Raw genomic sequence first — 26,952 nt, 5'->3', positions numbered from 1 at the left:
CTGCTTTGCTGAAAGAACAAACAACAAACACAAATGAATTTGAAACAAAACCTGAACTTTTCTAAGAAGGGAAAAACGGAAGTAAGGCAAGTGAAGCAGAAAGGAATTTTTCTTCATTAATTCTTTCTACAGAAATTAAAGAAAGCAATTTAAAAGTAGAACCAATACCAAAAGGACATCAGGACGGTACATTTTTCAGGGCATAGACTACACTTCCTTGCCAGTCCGTATGAACCATTGCACAATCTGTCTTTACTCTTGGCATAGACTTTCAGGCTCTTTTGTCAACAAAAATAATACATTTACATGCGGACCAGTTTATTATGGAGCATTAACCAATGTGTTACATTCTGGGCTCTGCTTCAGTGAAAATATATGAAGAAGAGGGACAGGGACGCATGCCAATTTTAGGTTTTGGCCTCAGTCCATTTGATGTGGATCCAGGATGACTTGGTCAACTGTTGAGTCATAGGTTGTTCAACTGACATTATTTTACATTTGACTAGTTATTGTTCTTTAAACTTTGAACAGGAGTCCAGAAGCTCAAAAAACCCCAGTGAAACAAACAAACAAAAAAAAAGGAAAAAAAGCAGAGCTTAAACAAGATTCTTGAGGAAGAAAAATGCTCTCCTTAAATGACATCTATGTTTAGCAAAGAGAGTCTAAAAATAAAAACACCAAGCATTCATCTCAATTAAAAAACCAACTTGTTATATTACAAAATACCTGTAATGCGCAATATGAACTTCAGAATTACTGAAACTGTTCAAAGACATCACCCTGCCCCTACTAACATAAAAATGGGAAGGAGAAGCAAACTTTTTTCTGACCAACAAAATAAAAATTGGTGAGTACAATAAGTACTGTATTTTTAACAGATATTAACAATAATATTGGTTTACATTTAAAAAACATAGATGGGTTTCATATGGACGTGATCAGAAATGAATGCCTTGTATAAGATGCATTGCAAGAAACAATAGAAATTTTTAGTGAATGCTGATTCCTCACTTATTTTCAATATTCTTCTACTCCGTTTTACCCCAATCTCAGATAGCAGGTACGTTTTCAGTAGGGTTTGATCCCCTGTGAAGAAAACCATTTTATATACAAATTCAATGTTTTATTAGTTGTTTTCAGAAAATTGGTTTGCAGCTAAAGAAAGAGGAAGAACTTCAGCCTATCGTTAGTAAGAGAAATGCAGCAGGCTGCAAACGAGCATGAGGAGAGACTGCCTCTGTTATAATAATCAGGGTATGAGAGCACCAGCTCTTGTGACTTCCAAGAGCATGAGAAAACAAACAAACATTAACAACGTGGTATCTGGGGTGCTCTGCTGCAAGACAAAAATACTTCTGGCGGCTTTCAGATCTTACAGCTGAGGATGACTGAGATGTTCTTCACAGTGCTAAAGGGCAGAACTGAAGTTCAGTGCCAACAGAGTATTAAGAATTGTCTGGTGCTAGCCCAGGTGTGTGGACTACGTTACACACAGCCACGAGCAGTAACTTCACTTAAAAGGGTAAAGATCCTTTTGTACCACATTAGAGAGAGAACAGTAATTCAGGTAGGAAAGACAAGGAACAAACTGAAAAATTGTTGCGACTTAAAAATCAGAAAGTTGCTGACGGGCAAAACGCCACGATGTCATGCTGCTGAGCTCCCCAAGGGAAAGGCTGAGTCCTCCCACTCCGTGAACACTGCCAAAAAGTTTTCTTTCATATTTAAGGCTTCGTTTTTGATGCGTTTTACTCTTCATCTCCAGACCTGTGTGTAAGTACACGTGAGTGCTATCAAACATGTCCAAAAGGCATTTTCCAAAGCCTTATGAGCTTTTTAATGCCTTTAATAAAATAATTTTATTTCATTTCAGCTGGCCTGTGACACCTTTGATGCAAAGAACACATACAAAAGCACTCTTCCCCTTTCAGGAACAGGAAGGAAGGTATGTGCTAAATTTGCTTACTGAAGCAGAATCAGCCATCTCTACTTCTGTTAATATTTTTAGGAGGACAAGCAACAAGTACCACCATAGACTTGTAAGATGTGCACGGCTATTGTATGCCACTTTCATGGCACTTTCAACTTTTTATTGGATTGTCTGGTATAGCGCTATAATTACTTTTGTCAACACTGTTAAGCAATTACAGATATGATTTCTGCTATAGGATGCATACTCAGTAGGTTATTATCTGCTGTTAATCCCACTTGGCATCCATCTCACACTCAGACTACCAAGATATCTCACCATGTCTCTCCTGTTGCACACTCCTGGACTACAAAAGCATTTCTCATCTTGGATTTTTTATTTTTATGTTTTTGCCAGTACTTTTAGGTCTTGCCTTCCATTTCTTTCCTGGATTTCTCATTTTATTTTATCCACATTCATATTATTTTATCCACATTCCTAAGTCCTCTTCCTCTACCCCTACCCTTCAGATGAAGGAAACTATTCCTTCCCCGTTTAACCTCACATGGTTTCCTGGCCACATTGTTCATCTGTGCCTCTTTGTGTATTTTCTCTTCCTGAGCAGCACTGGCAACTCCTCCCAAGTTAAACTCCATCTGTGAATTTCATTAACAGGCTGTTTACCTCGCTCACATAACCATCCCTAAGGTGACTAGTAAGGTAGTCTTAGAGGTCGTACAGACCTATCACCACAGTCTCTTTTCTCTGTCTATTAAGCACAGCTCTACGCTTCGATAATTTATTATTTCAAGTTTGAAATGGTGGGAATGCCAACCTTCTTTTGGAAAATTATTAAAAACTTTCCTGGTGGGAAACCTTATTTCTTCCCCCCTCTCCTGAATTTCAGGGTTCGTTACAACATGCACTCTTATAAAGATCCTAATGACAACTACAAACCATGTGTTTATAGCACATCACTATCCATCGTTATCATTCAGTATCTTTCACTAACAATGTAGACACTCTGATTTGGCAGTAGAATTGGTCATGATATCTCAAAGAGAAGAATTTAACTGACTGTAACGAAGCATGGTCATTGTTCAACATTTACTTCATGTACTATGCAATTGCCAGACCAAAATCTGGCAAAGCCAAAGACACAGGCTTGGGAACAAAAAAGGCAGGTTTGCCTGCCAGTTCCTTCAAACATTTTTTTAAACCCGTCAGATGAACAATCAATCAATCCTACATTTTAAAAATATTTATGTAAAGCAAAGAGGGAAGTAATAATACAAAAAAAACCCACACCACAGCCACTTCAATCAGACACGAGTGAGAAGACCCTATTTTGGTACAACGTCCGTTTATTTAAGTCCTAGCTTCAGAATCAGTTTTTGTAGCAGTGAGCACTACAGAAGCAAAATAAACTTGCACTAAGAGTCCCACGGTACAGAATCCATAAAAGTGCAGACAGCTGTACATGCAAGATGGAGCCTTCTACTCCATATAATTCACTGGTTTAGTTTTAGATAGCTGAGCACATCTCCTGAGAAAAAGCCCATGGACACACAGACATTTCCTGCTCTGATGGACAGCCTGGCAGCAGGCAGTGCCCTTCGAACAGTATATATTGATGCCCTTTCCTGAGGTAAAGTTAAAAATAAATAAATAAAATAAAATGCATCAAGACCCTTGTGCTATGACCAAGAGTACTCCCTACAGCAAAGACCAAATTCCTTTCCTTATTAACAGCTGAAGTTTAGTAGGTAAAAGAAGCCAAAAGGAAACACCTGAAACTCAAGAAATTGTGTCCGTAGCTGAAAATTACAATAAGTACTTTTTTCCATGAAGGCAGCGTTCAAAACTTAAATTATTTCAGCTGCAGCACCTCCTACCACCGCTCAACATCAGCAGTCTCAGTGTAGCTTTAGTTTAAGCCAAGTCTGTAACAAACCTAACCAGACAGACAGAGTTTAATAAAGAAGAGATTCTGACATTCAGAAAGTCTTTTTTTTTTTTCCCCAAATAAGAAGTACATAACAGTGCTTTTATCTAGAACACTACATTCTAACTGTAAATAAGCATCCGCCACATGGCGGTAACAATAGGTTGTACTGCAACAGCCTCTTCCAGGGCCATCGATCCAATGGTTCAGCAAACCTCAACGCTGCGAACGATTCTCTCTCATACAAAAGCTCTTTAACCCTTGTTAAGATTTTCTCAAACTCATAGACAGCAATTAATTACCTAAACAGCTTTACGACCCAGGAAGGTGGTTAACCTCTGCTTATTTTTAGACAGACACCAAAGCTGAAGAAGCACATAAGCTTCAAAACCCGCGCACACAAGCGGGGTTCCAACACTGCGGGGCAAGGCAGGCCCAGTTCCCCCCTCCTCCTAAATCCTCCGGAGCATTTCTCTTTGTTAGTTCTGATTCTCAATGGCCTCTGATGCCACGTGATTACTGCAGAGCTGTTCTTGAGAAGTAAATAACTGTACCATCAAAGGCTTGCATTATCGCTCGATTGTGCTAAAATCTTAGACTGCAGTCTCTGAAGTAACGACCGCGTCCGGCATTCTGCACGGCCCCTACTTGCATGTTTCATCCGAGAAACATTAAACAAAGGTCAAATTGATAAACAAGAAAGTTTGCTAAGAGGAACAAACCGAACGCTGATTCCACACTTAACTCTTTGTTTCGGGAAGCTCTCCGTCAGGCCTGCGTTTAAGAGGGCCTCCCGCTGCACAGCCCCCCGACTGCACCACGCAGCCAGGCACCGGTCGGGGACGCTGCTGCACTCGCCCTTCCCGCGATGAAAGGAGCCTTCCGTTTCAGAGGGTCATCTCACAGCGTACAGAGAGCTTTTGGTTTTTACCTTGCCTAAGGAAGTTTCTTCAATCTAATATGTTAGTGACAATGTAATAGTGGGATCCAGCTGAGAGCGAGAAACCAGATGTTAGGAGTTCAAGTAGTATCTGAATCCTGCAAAAGAGACACGGTGTTACCGTGCCAGTGTCTCCAGCTGCTGATTTGTAACTGAGATGAAATCAACAAATTAACCACCGCTACTGAAAACAAACAAAAAAATGTAAGAACATAACCTAGGAATAAAATAAAAAAAAAAAACAGGGTCAGATTTACGTCCAAATTAATTTCACCTCACTTGAAGACTAAATGAAGTACTAATTTTAGAAGCATAGGTACAATGCCCACTTACCTAGTCAATACCATGAAACACTTAACACCAAAGAATAATTCGATCCCGTTTCTCTCCCGAGTGTCTACTGTGGAAAACTGAACCTCAGATAATTTATGCTGCTAAATTTGACATCAGCACACCTAAATTTCAATGCAGTTAACCAAGGTCTGAATATAAATTTTACACAAACTGATATAAAGGAATTATTTTCTTGAGTTTTATTACCTCATTTTGGATGTTCAATGGATAATAGTAGTTTTTCCTACCTGTAGTGCAGACCTTCCTCTTAACCCCTATTCTAATGTTTGAGAAATAAGAATTGATTCTCCAAGGTTCTCACCTTTTCTTTTTCTAAAGAAAAGGATGCTGAGGACTCTCTAGTCCCAGAACAAAAATGAAGACAGCACCATAATATAGTAATTGTCTTTAACTGGTACCACTAAAACAACAACAACAAAAACACACACCAGCTTCCATTATTTAAACCGCTTCTGTATTTTGGATGCTGCAATGTTTCAAGAAGCCTGGAATAATCACAACTTTAACCATTCTTCTACTGTAACAATCCACACAGAAATACCGAATGCAGTCTGTACAAACCTACATGTCTGCAGTTCTAATCTTGGTTGTAGATGGCCTGAGTGAGGCCAAGAACTGGAGATAAGCAGGCCAGCCTTTTCAAGGAGAAAATGATAAGTGTTTCCCTGTATTGCTTATTCTTGCAATTTTAATCAAGTCTTGCACCATCTGGCATTTTTCCTTTAGTGCTGCTTATGAGCTTGCAATTGTAAGAACCTCTCTTTTCTGAGAAAAATCTGCCCTGAGATGAAAAACACACGCACTGAAGAGTTAAAAAAGCAAAGCAAGTCCACTCAAGTACTTTTCAGCATCTCATGATTATGCTGAGCCCCAAACCAGGGCATCAGTAGCATTTTTAAGCTTTAAAAGTAAAACTCGAAGTACTTCAAGTACTTTGATGAAGGACAAAACAAATCCCACAGCACTTCCCGCTGCGAGGGAAGAGTCCGGCTCGAGACGGATGGAGCGTGCTGTCAGCAGCCCCCGACCGGACGGCGCGTGTGCGAAGCCGTGGACGTGCGCACAACCCCTGCGCGGACGTGCAGCCATTGTCCAGACTCGATGCGCTATGAGACTGTAACACGTTCAGGGGGGTGAAAGCACTACTGGGATTACAGAGTGCAAAGCCAGGCACAGGACTAACCGGCACACACTGACGTCCATGCTCTGATTTAGCTCAGTATCTGAAATTCCTTCCCCAAACCTCTAAAGGCACGGAATAAACTGTTCTTCACAGTTCTCATACTTCAGCACCAGCAGACTCCTTACCCTAGCTGACAGTCATTGAGAGCACTGTAAAGTCAGAAATAATGCAATTCATTCCTTTCAGACAGACTCTTTCGGATTTTTTTTTTTTTAAAAGCCAACAACTAAAAAACATAATTATAGAAATATTGAAGGGAATGTCGTTTATACAAACCAAGACCTTTAAAAGACCAAAGAAACTGCTAAGGAATCTTAAGCTGATCATGGAGATGGGAAATGGACTGGATATGCATTGAAGTGCTGAAGCGTTAGGATAGAACGTTTATATGGGAAAGCATTTAAAATAACCAGAAATAATTTCCATAAAATCTTCTCTTTCAAAAGCAGTCTTTACATTTCAGTCCTGAATTATGACATTAAAATGAAGTTTTCACATACAAGTTTAAAGGAGAGCTTCTTCCACACCCTTTTTGGGTAAAAAATAAGCATTTTTCCTTCAGATTTATTTGAGGTAACTAGAAACTAAGAAGGCTCCCATTACCAGTCCTTAGTCCTCTAAAAACGTACGCTATTTTGATTTTCCAAAATAGCGAATATTGGGTCTCTTCCTTAGACTTTTTAAAGCCTTGCAAGAAACTCAGGAAACGCATCCACTTGTTAACATCTAGAATTTCCTTCCCTCACCGCTGTTACTGGAACAAGCGCTGCCTGTGTTAGCGCTCAGCCCCATCATGCCCAGGAAGGCGAAACAAGCCCAGGAGCTGCCAGAAGCCTAGCTGCAATTACACCGCAGCACTACCTGGATGAGGATAGTCTCTCTTAAAGAGATATACATTATGCAGATCACAAAAGAGATAAAATTAAGTTGGAAACAGGGTTCTATAGAATAAATAAGTAAATTAACCACACTAATATCCATGTTGCTGTTTCAACTGTATTGCCAAGACACTCTCTGATCTGCTTTTGACCTCAAATTAAAGGCCAAGACTAGAGATTATATCTAAGACTGCTGTTTAAGAAACAATTACTGTAAATTCCTCGTAAAAGCAGATTTGCTTTAACATCCAAATAGTCAAAACTCCTCGGTGTATATACAACATTCGGTGAAAGGATACCATTGAAAATTACCTGCACATACATCTATCCCCGCCTGGAGAATTCATAAGCTGGGCTGAATAATATACACGTTGTGTTAGGGCCTTTGAAAACATTCTGAGGTTCTTCCCTGTTCAAAGAGCCACAACCATGAGCCTCAATCCACAGGCTGAAGTTTTCCTAGCAAAAGTATTTTTTAATTATTTAAGAAATATGTGATCATACTTCGAGCAGGAAAGGAAAGAGATGCAGCAGAAAAGCAGCAAGTCTCCTGGCAAATCTCTAGTATTACTACACAGGCAAAAAGATCCATTGCAGACATTCATTCAGTCTGATTATTCTCCCACTTACAGCGTAGACATATTTAACTGAACATTACATAAATTAGATCACTAAAATATTGGAAGAAATAAGAAGCCACGCAAGTGCAAAATGCCAGGTTATTCTGGCCAGATGTGTCCCGGCACCCAGACTGCGTTAACTTTTTGAGTACTTTTGCCCTACCTTGTAGTTCAAAACACGCTGGAAATCCTGCTGTGAAAAGTAGTTCTCAAAGGGTTACGCTCTCAACTTCAGGTAGACTAAAAGAAAGGAGCCACAGCATCACCCTGGATGCTGTGAGGATGCTGAGGAGCCGGACACCAGCAACCAAGTGCACCCTGCACACGACGAGCCCCCAGCTACGTGTGTCTGCTACGTACAGAGGTCTTGCATGGCTCTGTGTGCACTGCGAGCACCTCCCCGAACTGGGTCCAGCACAGGTTTCACAAATAATGAACAGTTCAAGGAGGGAAAGGAAATGCACATAAAGCTGCTGCACAGTTCCAAAGATGAACCTCAGGACACGCCACTTCTTGGCCCCCAACTGCAATGCTGTTTCTTAAAGGCTTCTAAGCAAACGCCAAAAGCTTTCTTCCAAAATGCATTAGTCCTAAGATCTGATTACCTCTCCTATCTTTCCCTAATTGTAATACTAAGGCCAGGAACGATATATAATTGGAGGAAAAAAAAAAAAAAGGTGTTTTTTCTTTTTCTTTTTGTATTTGAAAGGAAAGGAAACAACCAAACAACCAAGTAAAAAGGCAGTCTTCTGAGTCTGAAGGCAAGTCACAAGTTTCAGGGCATCTGGAGGCCAGCTGGCACGGAGCCTATTTACAGTAAGTTGTTTACTTGCTGTCCGACCAGCGACAGCTATAAAGAGCAAGGCCACGAATCCAAAGAAGAACCATGTTTTCTGTTTAGAGGGAAAGGAAGAACAAAGTGGGCAATAATCAAAATGTTCACCACTGATAGCAACAACTGACATGCTGCTTCTTTAAATAACAGTCGGTATGAAATACTGCCCTTCTGTATGGACCTGCCAATCTAATTAAACATACAGCTGCATTTTGAACACTGTAAAATATACTTGCATACAGTCCCAGTAGTTGCCTGCTGGTGACATTATGGAAACAAGAGTCAAGAAGATGGGAACAAAACAGAATAGAAGAGCTCAGCTGGACGGGACCAAAGACCATCTGGTCCAACTGCACGTCCACGCCAGGGCTAACCTAGAGGTAAAGCATGTTATTAAGGGCACATGAATTCCAACGCGCCTGTTGTGTCAGCTGCAGGCCTAGGATTCGCTTACTTATCGAACGCCATAGGCTCGCCGCAGATCAGGGCAGTTATCAGCAGAGGGCACTCAGGCAGGTGCTGTCCGTCACAGCTCGTTCCAGGACATTGCTTATGATAAAGGGACCACTAGGGAAGGCACTGCTCTGACCAGCGCTGCCTCTCTGTCCCAACGCAGAAAAGCAGGCGCTCGGTCTAGAAGCAGAGGACGCAGCACAGCTTCAGTTGGGCACAGCAGCGAAGGAGGCGCCGTGAGGCATCCGGACACCCAGACATCCATCCCTCCGCGCTCACACGGAGCCTGGGGTACGACCCACGACGACAGGGCTGCACGGCCTGTGCCCATCCAGCCGCTCAGGATTTGTGTTCGGACACGAATAAGAGAGAGAAAGCTGACTGGGTGAAAGCTACGTTGTCCAAATGGTTCAATACAGAGCTAAGCTTTTGATTGTTCTGATGTTTGAAAATTTAGGGATGGTTCTGCACTGAGAATTTACTTCACCTCACAGAGAACTCACAAGCTCCCGGGCCGAACAAAAAGGAAATCACATGTAATTCACGTTGGTTTTTAAATGCCAGCTTCTCTTTTTCTCCTCTTTTTCTTTCTTTCCCATCTCTCCTTTCCATGCCCCTTCACCTCCAAATCATTGCATTTTACCTTGATTAAAAAAAAAAAATAATAAAAGGCTGCTAGATACCTGGCTCTGCCTCTTACCTCCTAACACTTTTCCCCATTATCTGAAATTCTACCAGTATGTAAATTCAGGTTAAAAAAACACAACGCCCCACACCAACCACAAACTGCTTAGTTTTCAAACACCTTCTGATTGTGAATGCAGGACAGAAGTTATGAGAAACGTTTTTATCTTCTTTATGTACTCGTGAAAACTAGATATAATTCATCTCAATTTCCATTTGTCTTTCTCAGCAATACCAAGAAGATGAAAAAAACAAAACCTTAGTTATCTTTTAAATACGACTAGACTCATCGACTATAAAGAATTATAAGATACCACTGTGTACTGAAGAGCAATATGCTTTTGCATGTGTACACACAAATTTTTACATTTTTCTGCACATTTGTTTATTCATGTGAACTATTTTTATGTCAACAGCTTCCAGAAGCATTAAAACAAACAAACAAACCAGGCCAACTAAATAAAGCAACCCCCCATCTGAGGACATCACATATACACTGAGTGCTTTTGTCTTCACTGCATTTCCAGCAAGAAAAAACAGAAGTGCAGATTTGATTAAACCAGAGATTCAAACCAGAAGGTGTCAATTGTAATGAGTGTTGGAAAATTATAACAAAATATTTGATTCATATATTTGGGATGTAGGCTGGAAACATTTGTAACAACCCCCAAATGTCAACAGTTTCATGATATACATACTTTTTTTTTTTTTTGAAGCGCGGTGCTGCAGAAGTATTAATACAAACAGATGACAGACACCTGCAGAACGAGAAAAGTGGTAACATTCCCCAGTTCACAATCATCCCACTCAGCAACAGAAACTGAAAATAACGTCGACAAAGTAACACAAGCACCTGCCATCAGAGAGTCGAAAGAAATCCAAATGCACAGGCCAAGGGACAGGACTGTATGAAGAAGAACCTCAGGTAGCTCAGGGATGGGAGAAAGATAGAACAGCTCTTCCTTGAGCACCTTGAGTTGCACAAAATACTAACTGACTGAGCTCTAGAAATAAGAACAAGAGATCAAAGCAGTGGATATAGCCTCATCTCATTAAAAAAGTCATTAAAAGTTCTTCAAAATACATGCTGGAAAAGCCAGTCACACTCAGGTTAACAGCAACGTCTACCAATGCAATGCCTGGTCACCAACTTGTCTGTATTACTCAAGCTTTTCATGTGACGTGTAAGGGTAAGGCAAAGCAATTCATACCTTGCACTATCTGCGGGACGACTCTTTAGGATTAGGAAGAATCAGAAAAAAATCCTCTGAAAAGAAACACATGAAGGATTCCAAACATCATTCCCTGCATATACATCAAAAACATTACTCACTAAAATCACGATTCTGGGAAAACAATTAAAGATCTGCTAATTTCCCACAATAACGAAAGTGACCCAAGTTACTTATAGCAGGAGAACACGTCAAGAGGTGTTTGGCCAACCCTCTGCAGTGAGCGATGGGCAGAGACGACTGCCGGGGTCCCACGGCAAAGGGCCTGCTGCTCACCTACTGCACACAGTGACCCTGCTCCTCCCAGCCAAAAAACAAACTGCTTGCCAAACAAACGCAACTGTTACAACTGAAAAGATTGTAAGGTCTTTCCCAATACCCAACTCCCTCCCTTAAAAAAAAGATCTGAGATTAAATGCATCTTTGAAACTAGAAATTTAGAAGTACCAGGAAGCATTGCTAACAAAGAAATAGCAAGCAAAATCATGTTCTATATAAAGGAGTGAATAAAAATATAAGAACACTGAATTCTATGCTTTGTTATTAGAAAATAAATATAAATAATATTACTGTGATGGCTAAAATATTAATTTATTTTTCTTGTATGACAATATGTTTGTAGAAAGTATTACTAATTATTAAATTTAGATTTACGAATTTTGTATTTATTCCATTATTCCATTAAATTCATATTTATTCTATTAGAATAAATGCATTGCTGTTATGCTGAAGAGAAAGCAGTGAGGTAAGCGAACAAAATTCCAATTTTTGTAAAAATAGGGTCCTGACTGCTTTGGCTGTGCTTCTGCGGTAGGCAGCACAGAAATAAAAACATCTTCAGCGCTGCTACAGCAACCTGAAGTACTTGTGAATGGGGACAACCAGGATAGCTAGGGAAAATTTTTGAAAACATATATGACAGAATAAACTATCTTTGTAACAGAAGGTTTTTATTTCTTAGATGTCCTTGGAACTATAACTATCATATGAAAAAAGTGAAGGATAGCTTTCAAGCATGTAGAAACCTCCCTAGGCAGCATTTTGAATAGCCTGCTTTACTATAATTATCTTATTTGTAGCAGTAAGGGTAAAATGAAGCATGAAAGTTAACACACGAGGGTAGATGCATAAATGCACGCACACGCACGAATATACCATTGTTAACAACGAGATAAAGCAGCCTTGTGCAGGAAGACTTGATACCACCACCACACATTTCCCCGATTCTTAACACTACCATATGGTGCACCCTCTTTGCTTATAATTTTTTCCTCCATTTTGTCTGTTTAGCTTGTTGACTTTGGAGACTGCTTCTTTAGCACTGGAGGCAAACCTCTGACACAAACACAGGTGTTCTGGTAATAAATTAAAAAATTACCACCCACCCCCCTCAGGAAGAAGCAACTAACGCAGCCCTCAGGCTGAGCGCACCAAGGCTTTATGAAGCAGCACAAGGCAGAGGTCATTCTCTTTATCCTTTCAGATAACACAAAACCATATTTACTTTTTCAGCTGCTGTTGCACACTGAGCTGACGATTTCACAAAACTCCAGAACCCCTTCCCTGAGCTGCAGCTGCCAAGCTCCAAGCTCTGATTTTATTTATTTTTTCAAATTAAGCAATGCATAGGCAATTTACCCTAGATTCATGGTCCTAGCTTTTCTCACCCAGAGGCTCCCCCTTCCACTTTTCCGTGTGCTCACTACATTTTAAGAGAGCTTTCCACTGGGGCACTCGCCTACCCAAAATAGCTCCGTATCAGCTACGCCCAGAACCCTCCCTCATGCTCCCTTTTCAGGTCCTGCCTCAGCACCGACCCTAAGGGAACGAGGCAGTTGATTTTTTCATCCTGTAAAACAAACACTAAATCCTTTTGCTTCCTATTCTTTAACCAGTTCCCAATTCTATACAAGGACCAGTCTTCCGATTCCATGACAGCTTGAGGTGCTGTTTGTTTTTTTTTCCTTTTTAACTAGCCTTTGGCAAGAAAAACCATGTCAAAGGCTCCAAAGGAAAAAAAAAATAAATCTATCCAAGTGAACTGGATTTCCCCTGCCTCCACGCTCACCGACCCAGCTCCCGGGATGAGGCGGTGTTTCCCTGACAGGAGCAGCGAGGACTCCTTCCCCGGAGACCATTTTGTGGGGGACCACCAGGCTCGCCAGCTTCTCCAGGCCTCCGGCAGCCGCCGGGTCGTGGGGAGAGGCCGCTCCTGCTGGCCGCCACTCCTGCAGGCCCACCTCGGAATTCCTTTAGGACACTGGGGTGAACGCCACCCAGGCCCAGTGACTTGTTAACGTCTCACATATCTCTCTGGTCAGACACCTCGTGCGTATTTACCTCCGACGGAGCCGGCTCCTCAGCTGCCCATGCGGAGCGGGCCCGCAGGGCAGGCCTGCACCTCGTCACCAGCCTCCTCACGTGCCTCGCTGCCCCGCCAGCGCCTCAGCCAGCACCCGGCATGCCTGCAGCGCTCACCAGCTCTTCGAGCACCTCCTGCAAGGCACTTTTCATGTTCTTTATTTTTTTTTTTTTAAATTACCTCTCTATTTCCTTTTTATATTTCGCCTTCCATGTTTTATGGGATTTCTGTTCAACACACCTGGGCAAGCTTCTCCCTGTTTTAAAACACTGACTTGTTTTTTGCTGTTTTAAACTACGACTTGCTTGGCCTGCATCAGCCTCACCCAGCTTCACGGTGCCGTGATGGCCACGACCAGGAACCTTTCCAGCTAGCTCCTAGCACCGCTGCAAACCAAGCCCTGAAGTGCACCGGCTCTCGCTGCGTCCCACCCTACCTTTCAGTACATCTGTCACAGGCTGCTTGAAACAGGAGCATGGAGTCACACAGGTAGGAACAAAATACTGGGGGCCTGGCTGTAAAACAGCTGTATCGGCCAGAAACCTTCCTGGAAATACACACTATTCAATGTGTCCGAGGGCTCTCTCTCAGTCTGTGGTAGGCTGTTAGCTTTTCAATCCCCTAAATATATTGAAATAGTTTACAGTTTAGTTGCATCATGTTTCTGACAACACGATGGCAAATCATCATAGCTGAACCACCAATGTGATTTTAAACACTGTCTAGAGAAAGCCACCTTACAACTGGCAGCCAGGCAGGCATCATTCAGTATGTTTAGAACAGATATCCCAAAGTCACAAGCACTCTTATGTGGAACCCAGCCACCTTTTTCATCTGTAAAGGTTTTTTAAGCTCTACAGATCTTCTGAATACACAACCAAACCCCAAAATCTTATCCTATCCTACAGAAGAACATCATCCTGTGACAGTGGTTTCAATCAAAGAATGAGAACAAGCACCGTGCAAGCAAGCACCATAACTCTTTCAGATAACCTTCAAAGTCATTATTTCATCTTCTAACGCACAGATAAGGAAGTATGTGATCTTCATAAAAGCAAAATCATTACAGAGTTGAGTAAGAAAAACACAAGTGAAGAAAAAACTTTGTTAAACTTAGTTCCCTCCTTTAATATAGAGCCTAGGAAGAGACTCTGTGATGCAAAAAAGAAGCTCCAATCTGCCCTTAAAGAACAGACTAAAATAATATGCATCTCTCTCAAGACAAAAGCAATAACACTTTGGGAAATAAACATTTCTGATTGTTGAAATAGAAAGTTTTAGACCTTGTTGATGAAAAATAGCATGATAGCTTACCATTAATTCTATCAAGTTTTAGGGCTTCCCTCGTTAGGTACGTGTTCTGATTCATTTTTTAATTAGAATGGAAGCTTTAAGATGTCTGTATCTTGAAACGTGTTGCACACAGGAAGGCAGAGTTAGTAACACTTACAAATCCTTGGAAAGATTCAAAGAGCTGAATGTTGCATTTCCTTTATAGCTCTTCCTCAGTTTATAGTCTTGGGTCAACCAGGAATAGAAACTGAAGTCACTTCCTCCCTCCTTAATAGTACGTTGTGCAAGTTAACCATATAGCTTTTCTCTGAAAGTTGGAACACAGTAAGTCACATAAACAAGTGCACTATTAACAATACTCCAACCTTGTGATTGTTATTTATTAAAATCTCAGATGTCCCAACCTTTAACATGTTAAAAGAATCTTTAAAGTGATAAAATAGGTCCAAGCTCACCTGACGAACCAGTTGCTCTTGTTTGAAAGTAGTCAGATATCTAGTATGACTAAGAATGAAATCTTGTAAACATCCCAATATTAACTGCTCACTTAAAAAAAAATAGAAAAATTGCATGCTTTGTTACTCAAAATAAGGAACTCTGAACATTCAGGGTTTCTTGTTTGTTTGTTTTTATAGCATTTGCATTTTATACCAGAAGTTTTAGCACTGAATTTCACTTTTATTAAATCACACAGTTAAGTTGCAAATAAGCTGGCATCTCATTTGAACAGACCTGTCTTCTCTAACTATGGAAAGCTAATTCATTACAAAACTTGTTAGATCGGTTTTATTAAAATTGAAGGTGTCAGAATAGCTTCCTTGTCAGTTTAGAAAACAGCAGATGTGTGAGGCTTAGTAGAAATACGTGTTCAGGAAGGACAGAATTCATTAAAGTATATAGAAATCAACATTAAGAGACTTTACAACAGACCAGGACTCAGATTTAAAAATGATTGGTTCCCACAGAAATCAATGGGGCCAAATGGCCTCTAAGAAGCCTTGCCTGGACTGTAACAAAATAGAAGAGGTTAGAAAAAATGCTTTTTCTGAAAGATGCTAGCATTGAAGTAGCAGCTCTTTGGCTACAGAAAGCACAAGGCAGACTGTAGTTGTGATACAGGATCTCTTCGTGTTCATTTTTCTTTTAAGCCTTAAGCTTATCAGGATCATCTGGCCAAAGCAAATAACACAAAACATATTAAAAGTCTTCCCTTCTCTCTAAAAAGGGATTACACAATTTACAAAATAAATTGGTAAAAAAGACATACTAACATTCTTTACAAATTAGATTTTAATCTATGTTTGTTTGGAAATCTGAATAAGGCAGCAAAAGCAAGCTTGCTTAATTTATTTTCCGAATACAACTCACAACCATCCACTTTTTCTTTAATATTTTATTCCATTTTGAACTACTCTTCTCATAGCAAGTATCTCTTCAACACAGTAATTTACCATATTCATAAGGCCTAATCCTGCTGAGCTAAATAGAAACACAGTAATGGCTCTTTTTGACATAAAAGTAAGTAATTAAAAATGGTGCAACCCTTCAACATCACCGTAGTTCTTTTCATAAGGAATCTACCAGACTTGATCACTGAAATAAACAACTGAAAATAGCACAATAAAAAATAATTCACTAATGTATCTTAGGAACTTCCTTATCAATATATTTTCTAATGGTACCTGTGGTTAAAAAAAAAAAAAGCAAACTTAAGGTATTCAGAAGCATGCAATATATTTTTCCCCCTCCTCCTTCTCCGGTTATTTGTTTATGCTCTTAGGGCGTTCGCACTACCTAGTTCCCAGGAGATGCTGATCCTTGCCTTCCAAACCCGCACCCTGCCCCGGCTCCCCAGTGTCCCACCTGCCTGCTCCTCAGCCTCGGCGAGCGTCTCCCCAGCTCCTCTCGTCCCCCAGCCCTGCGGGTCCTGCCCCTTCAAGCAAACTGGGGGTGGGACCCACACGGGGCATCTTCGCCAAAGTACCTCCAGGTGCTGCAGCCTCCTCAGGAAGCCTGTCTGAGCACGGCTTGGTACCGCACGAAAATGTTCGGGGAGGCAGCAAGCAGCTCTCACGGGTTCCTAACAGTATGGAAATCCCTAGAAACCTTGCAAATACCTGAGCCAAACGTTTCCTCAAGAAAACCTAAACGACACAGAAAACCAAGATGTAGATTTTTTTTTAATACATATAAAAAAAAAAAGGTTTCAGAAAGCCATCCCCAACAAACCTGACAAAACCAGTATTTGAAGTCTGTTCCATTACAGGCTTAAAGGATTTGTTTTGGGAGGGAGAATGTTTACATTTCTGAATGAACAAACCCTCCTAAAAGAGTAGCTAGAATTTCACATTACTCAAATATTTCCATTTTTAAGACAGCACCATATTTATTTCCTCAAATGAAAGAACTATTAGATTGCTGCATTTGGAATCTAGACTTAAAGCAAACTGATAGGAGGTAACAGCGAAGTTAACAACAACAACATTCTTCCAGGTGGTTACAGAGAATTTTATCACTCAATATAATATAGATGCAGATAGACTACATTTGAGATCTAAGGAGATTGCGTTAGCTCAATATAACTTTCATTGTTAACCAGCACAGCTTTAGGCTTCCGAGCCTCACGAGGAGCGGGACTTTAGCATGAACAGACATGAACAGAAAAAACAGAAACCTCATTATTTTGCTGCATTTAAAGACCGGAGGCAGCACAAAAGCAAGCACACAAGTGTCATTAGCACAGCCAAGGAAGGGTGAGAACAAATCAGCTCTTTTGCAAAGAATTTTGAAGAAGAGTACATGGATTTAAAGTTAGCCCAGGTGACATTCTGTAGCTACAAGTTTAATTATTTAGTTTTTATAACCACAGTAACTCCTTTTGCAGAGCACTGCCTGATCACTGAGTATTTTCATTTTCGTTTCTGCAGGAAGTTTGATAAACCATGAACATTACAATTCCAACAAGAGGAACTGAGAGAGAGAAGGCATTAATATCAACTACAGGGTGAAATTAATGCCATAGACACATCTGATTGTCTATTTTTCCACTACTTGCAGCTTTTTCCACTACTTGCAGCAATGTCATGAAGCTTGGTAGACTCTTCAAGCAAGTGAAAGCCGAGGTTCTGAACTACCTTGGTATTTTCTTGCGGCTTACATCTACTGGTAAGACAGCATAATGCAAACAGGTGGGTCAGATGATCCATAAGCTCTTCTCCACCCATACTGTTTATCCCGCATCCTCCCCTGAAGATTTCAGTTCTTTCCTTTCAAGTGTATTCTTCTCCCCTGCCCCGGCACAATCACACCCCATAGCCACAGATTTCCTCATAGTTTAAAAATAATAACAAAAAAAATAATAAAAAAAATCAACCAGTATTCATAAACAAACAGAAATAAATAATTTAATTCAACCAACTTGAAAAGGCAGTGAAAACTTTTCACTGCCAAAGCACAGCTTCGAGTCACAGCTTTACCATCGAAGCTATTAGATCTTTGGTATGCTGCTTTTCATTTCTGTCTCAAAACGTAAGAGATTTAACCCAGCTCATTGCTCACCTGCCAATTTAATCTTCATTTTAAGTAAAGTTTTTCCCATTTATATAAATAGGCCTTTTTATACATATATATGGATTTCTATGATTCAGAAAGAACCTGAATTGGTCATTTCATATGCAGTCTGCTATTATTTCACCAAATATTTATTATCTTACTGCAATTCTATATTCCCTCACCCATCTCCATTATCATTAAGCTTTTCTGGATATCAAATTCAGGATCTGTAATTTTAAAAAGCATTTAAGGGGTCTATTCTCAGTTAAAACATGAAGTAGGTTAGAATAAGACAATATAAAGTATTTTATGAAAAACAGTCTTGGGATAGCCAAGATGCAGAAGGCTTTTTTTGTTTGTTTAGTCAAATTATAAATACATCAACTTTACACTTGGATGATGCAATTAATTTTGGAGAAATTCATACCTAGCACAAGATTAACAGAAAATCAACAGGCAAAAAAAAACCACAAACACATCCAAGAACCAAGTAAAAGTAATTCAAAAAATACTGCAGGAGAGAAAAGCACAGCTAGGCAACATGCAGACTGAAATCGGGACATGAAGCTATGCAGTGTGCGATTATCTGTTTTTTCTTCTTTTAAATTTACATCTATGAACTGCATTCTTGCATAGCAAATCCACACGCATGCAGCACACGCACGTTTTCAGCTCTGATTTGTTAAAAAGACTGAGACAATGGCTTTAAAAAGTTATTGCTTCAGAAAGCTAACAAAACTGTTTTTTTTTTTAAAAAAAAAGAGGTGAGAAAAAAAACTACATGGGTACACAGAGGTACTTCATCTGCCCGTGGTATAGACACGTTGATTTAAAACACATTGTTAACTACCTGCATCTTCTGACGGCATAAAGAACTACCAAAAATGGGAAAACTCCGTATCTCATTTGTGATAGCACATTTACAGATGTATCCAAACACCCCTCATTTCTCCGTGATATCCCCTGTACACCGCACAGCCCTTCACGGACAAAGCATTACTTGACAGCCAGCCTCCTCCGAAGCCGCACCAAGCATCCCTTTCTCCCCAGGCCTCAGCGAATGCATTACAGACACTCAGAAACTGCTTAGGAGAGCGGTATGGAAACAGGCTCCACCACAGGCTAGCGAAGTACAGCAACATACTGCATTTAATTCGCCGTGACAAACACCACGAGTGTGACTCTGACTTGCGGAGATGCTCCACCATGAAGTAATTGGCATCTGCACTGCTTAACGTGTCCTACCAGCATCCTTCTGGCAACAGCTCCTCTTCTGCAGAAATTTGTACTGCAACAGTACCAGACCACATTACCATGCCATTAGACATTATCGCACATACAAACCAGGCTGTGTCAAGCAGGTTCTTCAAGTAGTAACAAAAATAAACTGCATCAGCTGCTCTCTTCTCTCACAGCTACCAAACTCCCAGCTAATGAGCCAACGCTGCACTGAGGAGCAACCCTTTGAAGCTTGCAAGAAATTCAGGAGGAACCCCAGAACTTCAGGTTTGCGCTCTCAAAAGCAGCTTATGATGGCACGTGAGGGTTTGGAAGACCCAAGGATGCGCCAATGCCACGGGCACGGCCAGGAGCCCAAGGGCACCAACGCTGCCCGAGCGCAACGAGGAGCGACCTGCTCCCATCACACAGACCCCGCAGGCGTTGGGAGCGCCACGTGAAGGCTGGAGGACTCTGACACAAGACCAAGAATTCACGTGCTGAAGATTTTACAAGATTTCAAACGGGCCATGCCGTTCGCCTGCCCCACCAGAGACGCAGGCGTGCACAGAGAAGCCAAGCTCCTGCACACTGGTGAGCAGCGAGGTTATCGCGTTTCGGTCTCCTCCAGCAGCACTTCCAGGAAGCCGAGGCATGCAAGCAAATACTGCGAGAAAGGTACGCACACGCAAAAAAACAACGCTTCCCCCCGCAATCCTCTGCCAGAAAAAACAAAGTTTCTAATATAACACAGAAGTCTACCGCAACAGAGCCTTTAGGTAAGGAGAGCTGCAAAACTAGAATCCGGAGCATTACTTACTTAAAACTTGTTAGCTAAAACAAAAGTAACCAGAAATGTGAAGTATCTGAAAAAAGCTGAGTAAATTGCACTCCGCTGCTAAGAAGTTCCATATTAAATCTTGTGTGACCATGATGCATGAATGCAATCACAATTTCCAGCTGTTCCCTGACACACAGGGTAACCGTACAAATTACTGCGAATTGTATGAAGAGCGTACTACTGTGAAAATCCGCTGTGCAACTCGGTTTCTTCACTAAATTACAGTAGCACTGAACTCAGTTCAAGAAAGGCATTATTATTATTTTGGAACTCATTCCTCAAACGCAGTTTGACCTTTGACATTTCAGGAGAATTGAGATCTTTGAACAAGAAGTAGAACTCGCACGTTACATCACGCCTCCAACAACACGGCAGCAGCTCACTGGACATGCAGTTTTAAAGCGCACCAGGATTTAACTTTCCAGGAAGACTTAGCATGGAGTGAGAATCCATAGGTACAGATGGAATCGTGAGCTTTAATTATAACAAATTGACACAGACTATATTAAGAAAGCAGTTGGCTGGTACAGAAATGTACTCTGCAAGATGTCAAGATGGATTTGATAGAGGAGCACTGCTTCCTCCAGAAATTCCCACAGTTGTAGTTTAAGGAGCCATTAATATTACACTCTCCGTGATACCCTGGATAAGCAGCATGGCGTTCTGGGATCTAAACTTAATTCTCACTTCCAAGAGCAGCCAGAAAATGCTGACACCAGCTACGCTGCCGAACTCAGCCCCACAGGCAGGAGCTGGCGAGGCCGCGGCTACCCCGGGCTCTGCTGCGCCTCCGGGACACGCGCGGTGCCCGAGCGACGGAGCCGGCGGTGCCGGCCACCAAAGCAGACGGATGTGCTTTTGTCACCGTGTGAACACGATCCATTTCATGCGATGCAGTACGGAGCTTTAACGCATGAAGACACTGTTTCAGCCAGGAAAAGAAGTCTGGCAGAAAGTTTCTCGGTAGAGTTAGCATCAGCTGAATCAGCTAAGGGCATAGGAAAGTGGTCCACAACACGACACCTTCTTCACAGCGAAGATGAGGCAAGACGAAAAGCCTCCGGGAGAGAGTAATTGGGCTAAACTGAGCTCCCAGCCCAACTCGCTGCTTCTGGAAGAACGCTTCCTCACCCTGGCTCGCTGCGCGGCCTCCCGCTGCCGGCCGGGGCCGCCCCACGCCACAGGGCTGCTGCCGCGGTTCCGCTCACCCTCCTGCACGTGGGCAGAGCAACCTAATTGTTCCATTCCGTTTCTGTCCCAAAGACAGCTGAAACTAGTTGACACGAAGTCAGCAACAAGGCAACGAGCTGAAGGGAATTACTGTAATTTTGTGTGCGTGTCACCTTCTGCAGCCGTACTGGTTCACCTCCATCCCACAGGGACGGGGCTGCCAACCCGCAGTATCTTCGTGTCATTTCCCGAACCCAGCACACACAACGGGATTAGCTCCTGGTCTACGAGCATCTTAGTTATTTAAGCAAATGTTGTATTATAAACGGATTTCGCACCATAGTGAATCAGTCAGAAAACCTCTCATGAGAACACCACATAATCTGTGTAAGTAATGACGCAATGCTTTAACACTTCAGCAAATTATGAGATTAAATTCACGTATACCGACAGTGTCTGGGAGACAAAGACTATAAAAATCAAAGAGCTTAACACAACAAACTCTCTGGATCTGCTGTACAAAGTACTGTACGGTTACGTACTCTTCCCAGCAGCTACCCAGTTCCACACCTAACTGTTCTTAGAAACACAGAAACAAATCAAAGTTGATTATTTTATGAATACATTTTAAAGTTCACTTCCGTATGCCAGAGACTACACACAATCAGATATTTTAATAACACAAAACCAAGGTAATTGTAACTTCAGCTTTGTAAAGCTCTTGGGTTGAGAACAGGATTTCATTGATACTTTTTTTTTATTTAAATCTCAACAATGACGACATTGGAACTCTTTGCAGAACGAATAAATTATGTTTTGCCAGCACATCAAGTGGCACAATATCTGCTTAGTCAGCCTTAATGTACCCTTTAGGAAAAAAAAAATGTAAATACAATTACATCCAGTAATATTCCAGAAACAAGGGTTTTGTGAGGGGAAAAGCTACTAACAAGAAACATACATTCAATTTCAATTTCCGAGTGCCCAGTGCTTGCTCCCCTCCCATAAGCTGGTAGATAAGCCCCGATCGTAACGCCCAACGGCACGAGGACAGACATTGCTCCGGCCAGGAGGGTTAACAAAGTGCCCTAAGAAAACCGCTCCAAATCACATTTCAGACTAACGTGCCAGCACTGGATCTTGCATTTGCTCCAAGAAGCGTTCTGAAAAAACCCAGAAGCCACAGATTACTTAAAAAAAAAAAAAAAAAAAGTAACGGCTTATTTTTATGACTAGCATACAATAGGTAAAAGGCTAATGGAATTAAAAGATGATCTCCTACTCCACCGAGCTTTGTACATCAATGAAGAACAGGGAAAGAAGCGTTGCGAAAATGTTTGCAACCAACATATCGGAGGATTCAAACCAGTCAAATAACCCAGCCTCCGTCCTCCTGAACCACATCGCACGAACAAGGCCACGAAGAAGCTGCGCGGGCAGCCCCCTTCAGCCCAGACACACGCTGGGACCAGCACCGCCCTTCCCACCACGCTCCGGACCAGCTGCGGAGTTCTGCTTGCTGGAAGAACAGCACCTGCCCTGCAAACTCGGCTAGTTTAAGCATATGCACCGGGGAACAACTCTGGGGGACCCAGCCACTGAACCTAGTAAGGAAGCGGGAGCGGCAGCCCATCTCGTGTTCAGAGCGTAACAAACGGGAACAGCCAAACTGCGGTGTGCGCATCGGTCAGGCAGCGCTGCCAGCTTCTCCTCCTCCGGGATTTTCACTACTCAAGGTTAGGAAGCATTTCAAAAAAAATTAGAGGAAGCCCCCGAACAGCCTACCTGTTACGTGGTGGCTGTGAAAGGGAAGCCCAGGAAGAGGAGAGGACTTGGCAACCCTTTAAAACACACAACTAGTTCCAGTTTGCAGTTCAGCTACGCAAAGAACGGCTCACCCCTCTTTCACAACAATACAGTAACTGAGCAGTAACAGTCAGCATAAGAAGGGACGTTTGCATCCCCATCACAGTTCCCCTCGCTGCGTAAAGCAGTGATCTTTAACACAGTAAATAGATGACGCGGGACTTGGGTAAGGCGCGTGTTTCACGCTGATGAGAAGATTCATCAGTAACTGGCTTAAACTACAGCTTTGCTTCTACTGCCAGCATTTGAGTACAATGGGGTTCAACTACTATTTAAGATACATAACACACAAATATGCAATGGAAAACAAAAGTCAACTTGTGTTTTGCAAGCTAGAACTGGGATTGAAACCAAGGTCAGTATAGGGGGTGTAAATTAGTAGAAATTACCAATTTGGGTTGGACTTGCAAAAACCTACTCAGCTATCAGCCAGCTGAATGGATCATTTAAAATGGGAAAAAGTAGATTATGTCTTACGTGACCTAGCGTTTATCTAGCTACCTTCACTCTCACAGCACCTTTTGTCATATGCTGCGGGACACTCCTAATCCATACCTTTCTGACAAATTAGTTAACCTTTTCGTTGCGTGTTTCCAGAACTCAAGACCTGATCTCAGAGTTACACTAGGCTGACAAATCACAACACAGGCTACTAAACCCTGAGCAACCCCTCCGAATAACGAGCCTGGGTTTTATGTCAAAATAAAACGATTAAGTAAGACGCGCTTCAGTATGTGCCATACATTGCATAGTGCTGAGTCAGACAACATTTAAAGCACCGCGCTTGGCCGCGCCGAGCCACCGGCCTTGGCCGAAAGCCAGGCCGAAACAATGAGGTAAGACAAACGGACAACTGACCTTTGCCATTTCTAGCAAGCGATCCCTGCTTTCCCCTTCCTTCGAGTAAAACGTCCGAGCCCAAAGCGACTCCCAGCTAAGCGGTGGTGACCGAACAGCTCTTGCTGGAAGCAACGCTCCTGGCTGCGGCCGACCAGCAGAGCTTCCCCCCAAAAAGATTCTCCTCCTCTTCCATGGCTTCTCGTAGCTCTCGCCCTTCCTTAAACCTCCTTAATGATCCTTATCCCCCACAAGCTGGAGCACTAGGAATGATTTCAAATGTAATACTAGAAGCCGTAACGCTGCCAATGGGGCCCAGTTTTTGTAAATTCTGGCTGTAGGCTAAGAAAGAAAAAAAAAAAAATCTGCGCTGCTGCATGGCTTCTCGTCGTCTTCCACTCCCCCCCCAACAAGCCACATCTCCAGGAAGTCAGTGGAATAAAAAAGCCGAGTGGTATATGCATTAAATCCATTCCTCCGGAGTTCTGAGAGCGTGTGGCGCTGAAATCGTTCCCCTGAAATTTAACAGATTTCACTGGCATTTATGCCGTATGCCACCAATAATATCAGGTTAGAGCCAGATACCATCAAAACCTCAAATTCTTTAGCAAGGCATTTACCAAAACCTTGCGGCTTGTTCCGCTCCTCTTTCAGATACTGACCCACTTCTTCTATTAAGGCAAACCTACGGCAAATTCTCACCGCCGGCCTCCTTTCCCGCTGCTCCCCCGTCCACCGTTCCCTTAACCTGCTGCCTTCCGCCCGCCCGCCCGCTTCCTCGCGCTGCGGGGACCTCGCCAAAGCCACCCCTGGGAGCCGGCCCCGAGCCTCTCCTGCCGCTCGGGGCTCCCGGCCCGGGGAGCTGAGGCTCCGGGCGGCACCTCCACGCTCCGCACACCCGCACGGGCGCCGAAGCCTCGCCACGGCCTAGAGGCACTGACGGCAGCGTCGGGACTTCTGCCGATTCATTCATTTGGAGCAAATTTCTGAAGTTTGTGTTCTGCGGGTTAGCTGCGTTAACTTCTGAATGCTTTCTACTTCTCGTGGTGAAACCCCTCGGTTTTCTCAGCCCCGATGATCACGTATCTCATTAGAGACAGCACGCTGTGCTAGCCTCAGGGAAAAAATAAAAATAAAAATCACTTCAAAACTGCACGGCAAATTTAAGACTGCACGTCTACAAAGAGATGTTACACGCTTTCCATTAAAGCAGGAAAGCTGAATACTACCTGAACACCAGAAGAAAACTGTAGCTTTTCACCCGTACATTTAGTACCTAATTAACATTTTTGAACAGTAAATAAGACCACCGGCACTAGGAAATATTTCCTACCAGAAATTGAAGTTTAGCAATCCCAGCCTTCATCTCACAGAATCAGTACCATGAAGAAAAAAGCAAAACAACCCCAGAAAACCAACCACAGGAACCTTGCAAGGTAGTTCTTCCTTTGTTTCTGGAACAAACGCTAAGCATGCCAATTTTGTTAAGTCTTCTGCATGAGAAATGAACAAACCTACAATGCATCAACTAAAGCTAAGTCAGCTTAGACCAAATATTTCTGACAAAGTTTAGGAAGAAAGAATTCCTGTTTCAAACCCCAGGATTCACTAGCATCTCAAAGTTATTTCCAAAAGAAGATGGGGTTGCCCCTATTGTAAGGAAAAAACTACGCAAAAGCAAACAATGTTGGTTTTAGAATTGGACTTGTAGTTTTAATCTATTAATAAAAAATCAGTGGGAAATAAGAACAGCTTCCATAAACTCTGGAAATAAAGCATTTTTAAGCAAAACTCAACTTGAGCCACCCCGATCCCTTTACACATTCCTTAAATTGAGGGAAAATAACCCATTATCTTAAATTAGACATAAGAAACCATTAAAATACAAAACAGTCTTGCAGGAAGCAGGAACCTGCAGAACAACACTGTTAACACCACGCAGTGGTTGAGGCAGACTTGAGCCTTCAGATGCCTCCTCCTGCTACGGCAGGAGCTGCACCGCGCGTTGCTGCGAGCTCTCGATAGCACGCCTGCTATCAGTGCCTAGTCAGTTCCAATAAAAACATACTAAGCACACTCCCCAAAATTGCTTCATAAAAGCAACGATAACATCTAGCACTGCTGTCCTTTTTACTCTAGGATCAGATATATTCTGTACACATTAGTAGCTTGAGTGGGTTTTTCATCACAACATTATCAGAAACAAAGCATGTAAAACCGGTGTTTATGAAATTCCCCAAAGCCCGACAAACATTTGTGTGTAAACCGTTCAAATACGAATGCGCTTGGTTCTAACTAAATAGTTCTGTAAAATAAAAACAATGCATGAACTTTACAAAAATTCTCAGAAGTGCTGTTTCCATTATGTACGTGGGATCTGCTCTGACATTCATCTCCCAACCCCAGAAATAGTTGTTCTTGCTTTGATACAGATTTTGTAATGATTGTCATTGGAGATAAATATATGGGAAAAACACACACACACACAAACATAAAACCAATGAAAAACGACAAGGAAGTTGCACTGGTTATGCAAAAGGTAAGTACAAAGGATTTCTGCTCTGTCAAAATAAGTGATAAGGCACACAATATTCATACATCAAAATGGGATTTCTCCATAAATCCTGATTTTCCTTCCTGGTTTCCCTACACTACAGTTTGCTCTAAATAGGTCACCAAAGAAAAACACATCTCCCCTACAAAAATCAAAAACTACTACAGAAATTTAGAATGAAAGCAAATTAAAAGTTGTCTTCCTGAAGCGACCAAGGAACGCTCAC

The 26,952-nt window shown here is 42.0% G+C and overlaps 1 protein-coding gene and 1 long non-coding RNA gene across 4 annotated transcripts in view; both read right to left on the bottom strand.

The window, feature by feature from the left end:
• NR3C1 (nuclear receptor subfamily 3 group C member 1) overlaps nt 1–26,952 on the bottom strand; it is a 66,326-nt gene that overhangs the window by 34,839 nt on the left and 4,535 nt on the right. The gene's annotated exons all lie outside the window — the stretch shown is intronic.
• Nucleotides 1,093–24,187, bottom strand: LOC310881388. The gene is made up of 3 exons (XR_014572339.1): nt 14,846–24,187; nt 11,013–11,068; nt 1,093–10,805 (listed from the first exon to the last, which is right to left on the bottom strand). It is a non-coding gene; the product is annotated as an uncharacterized lncRNA (long non-coding RNA).

The sequence above is a fragment of the Anser anser genome (genome assembly GCF_964211835.1).
Source record: "Anser anser genome assembly, chromosome: 14".
Taxonomy (NCBI): Eukaryota; Metazoa; Chordata; class Aves; order Anseriformes; family Anatidae; genus Anser; species Anser anser.
This window is presented reverse-complemented; position numbering and strand designations above follow the sequence as displayed.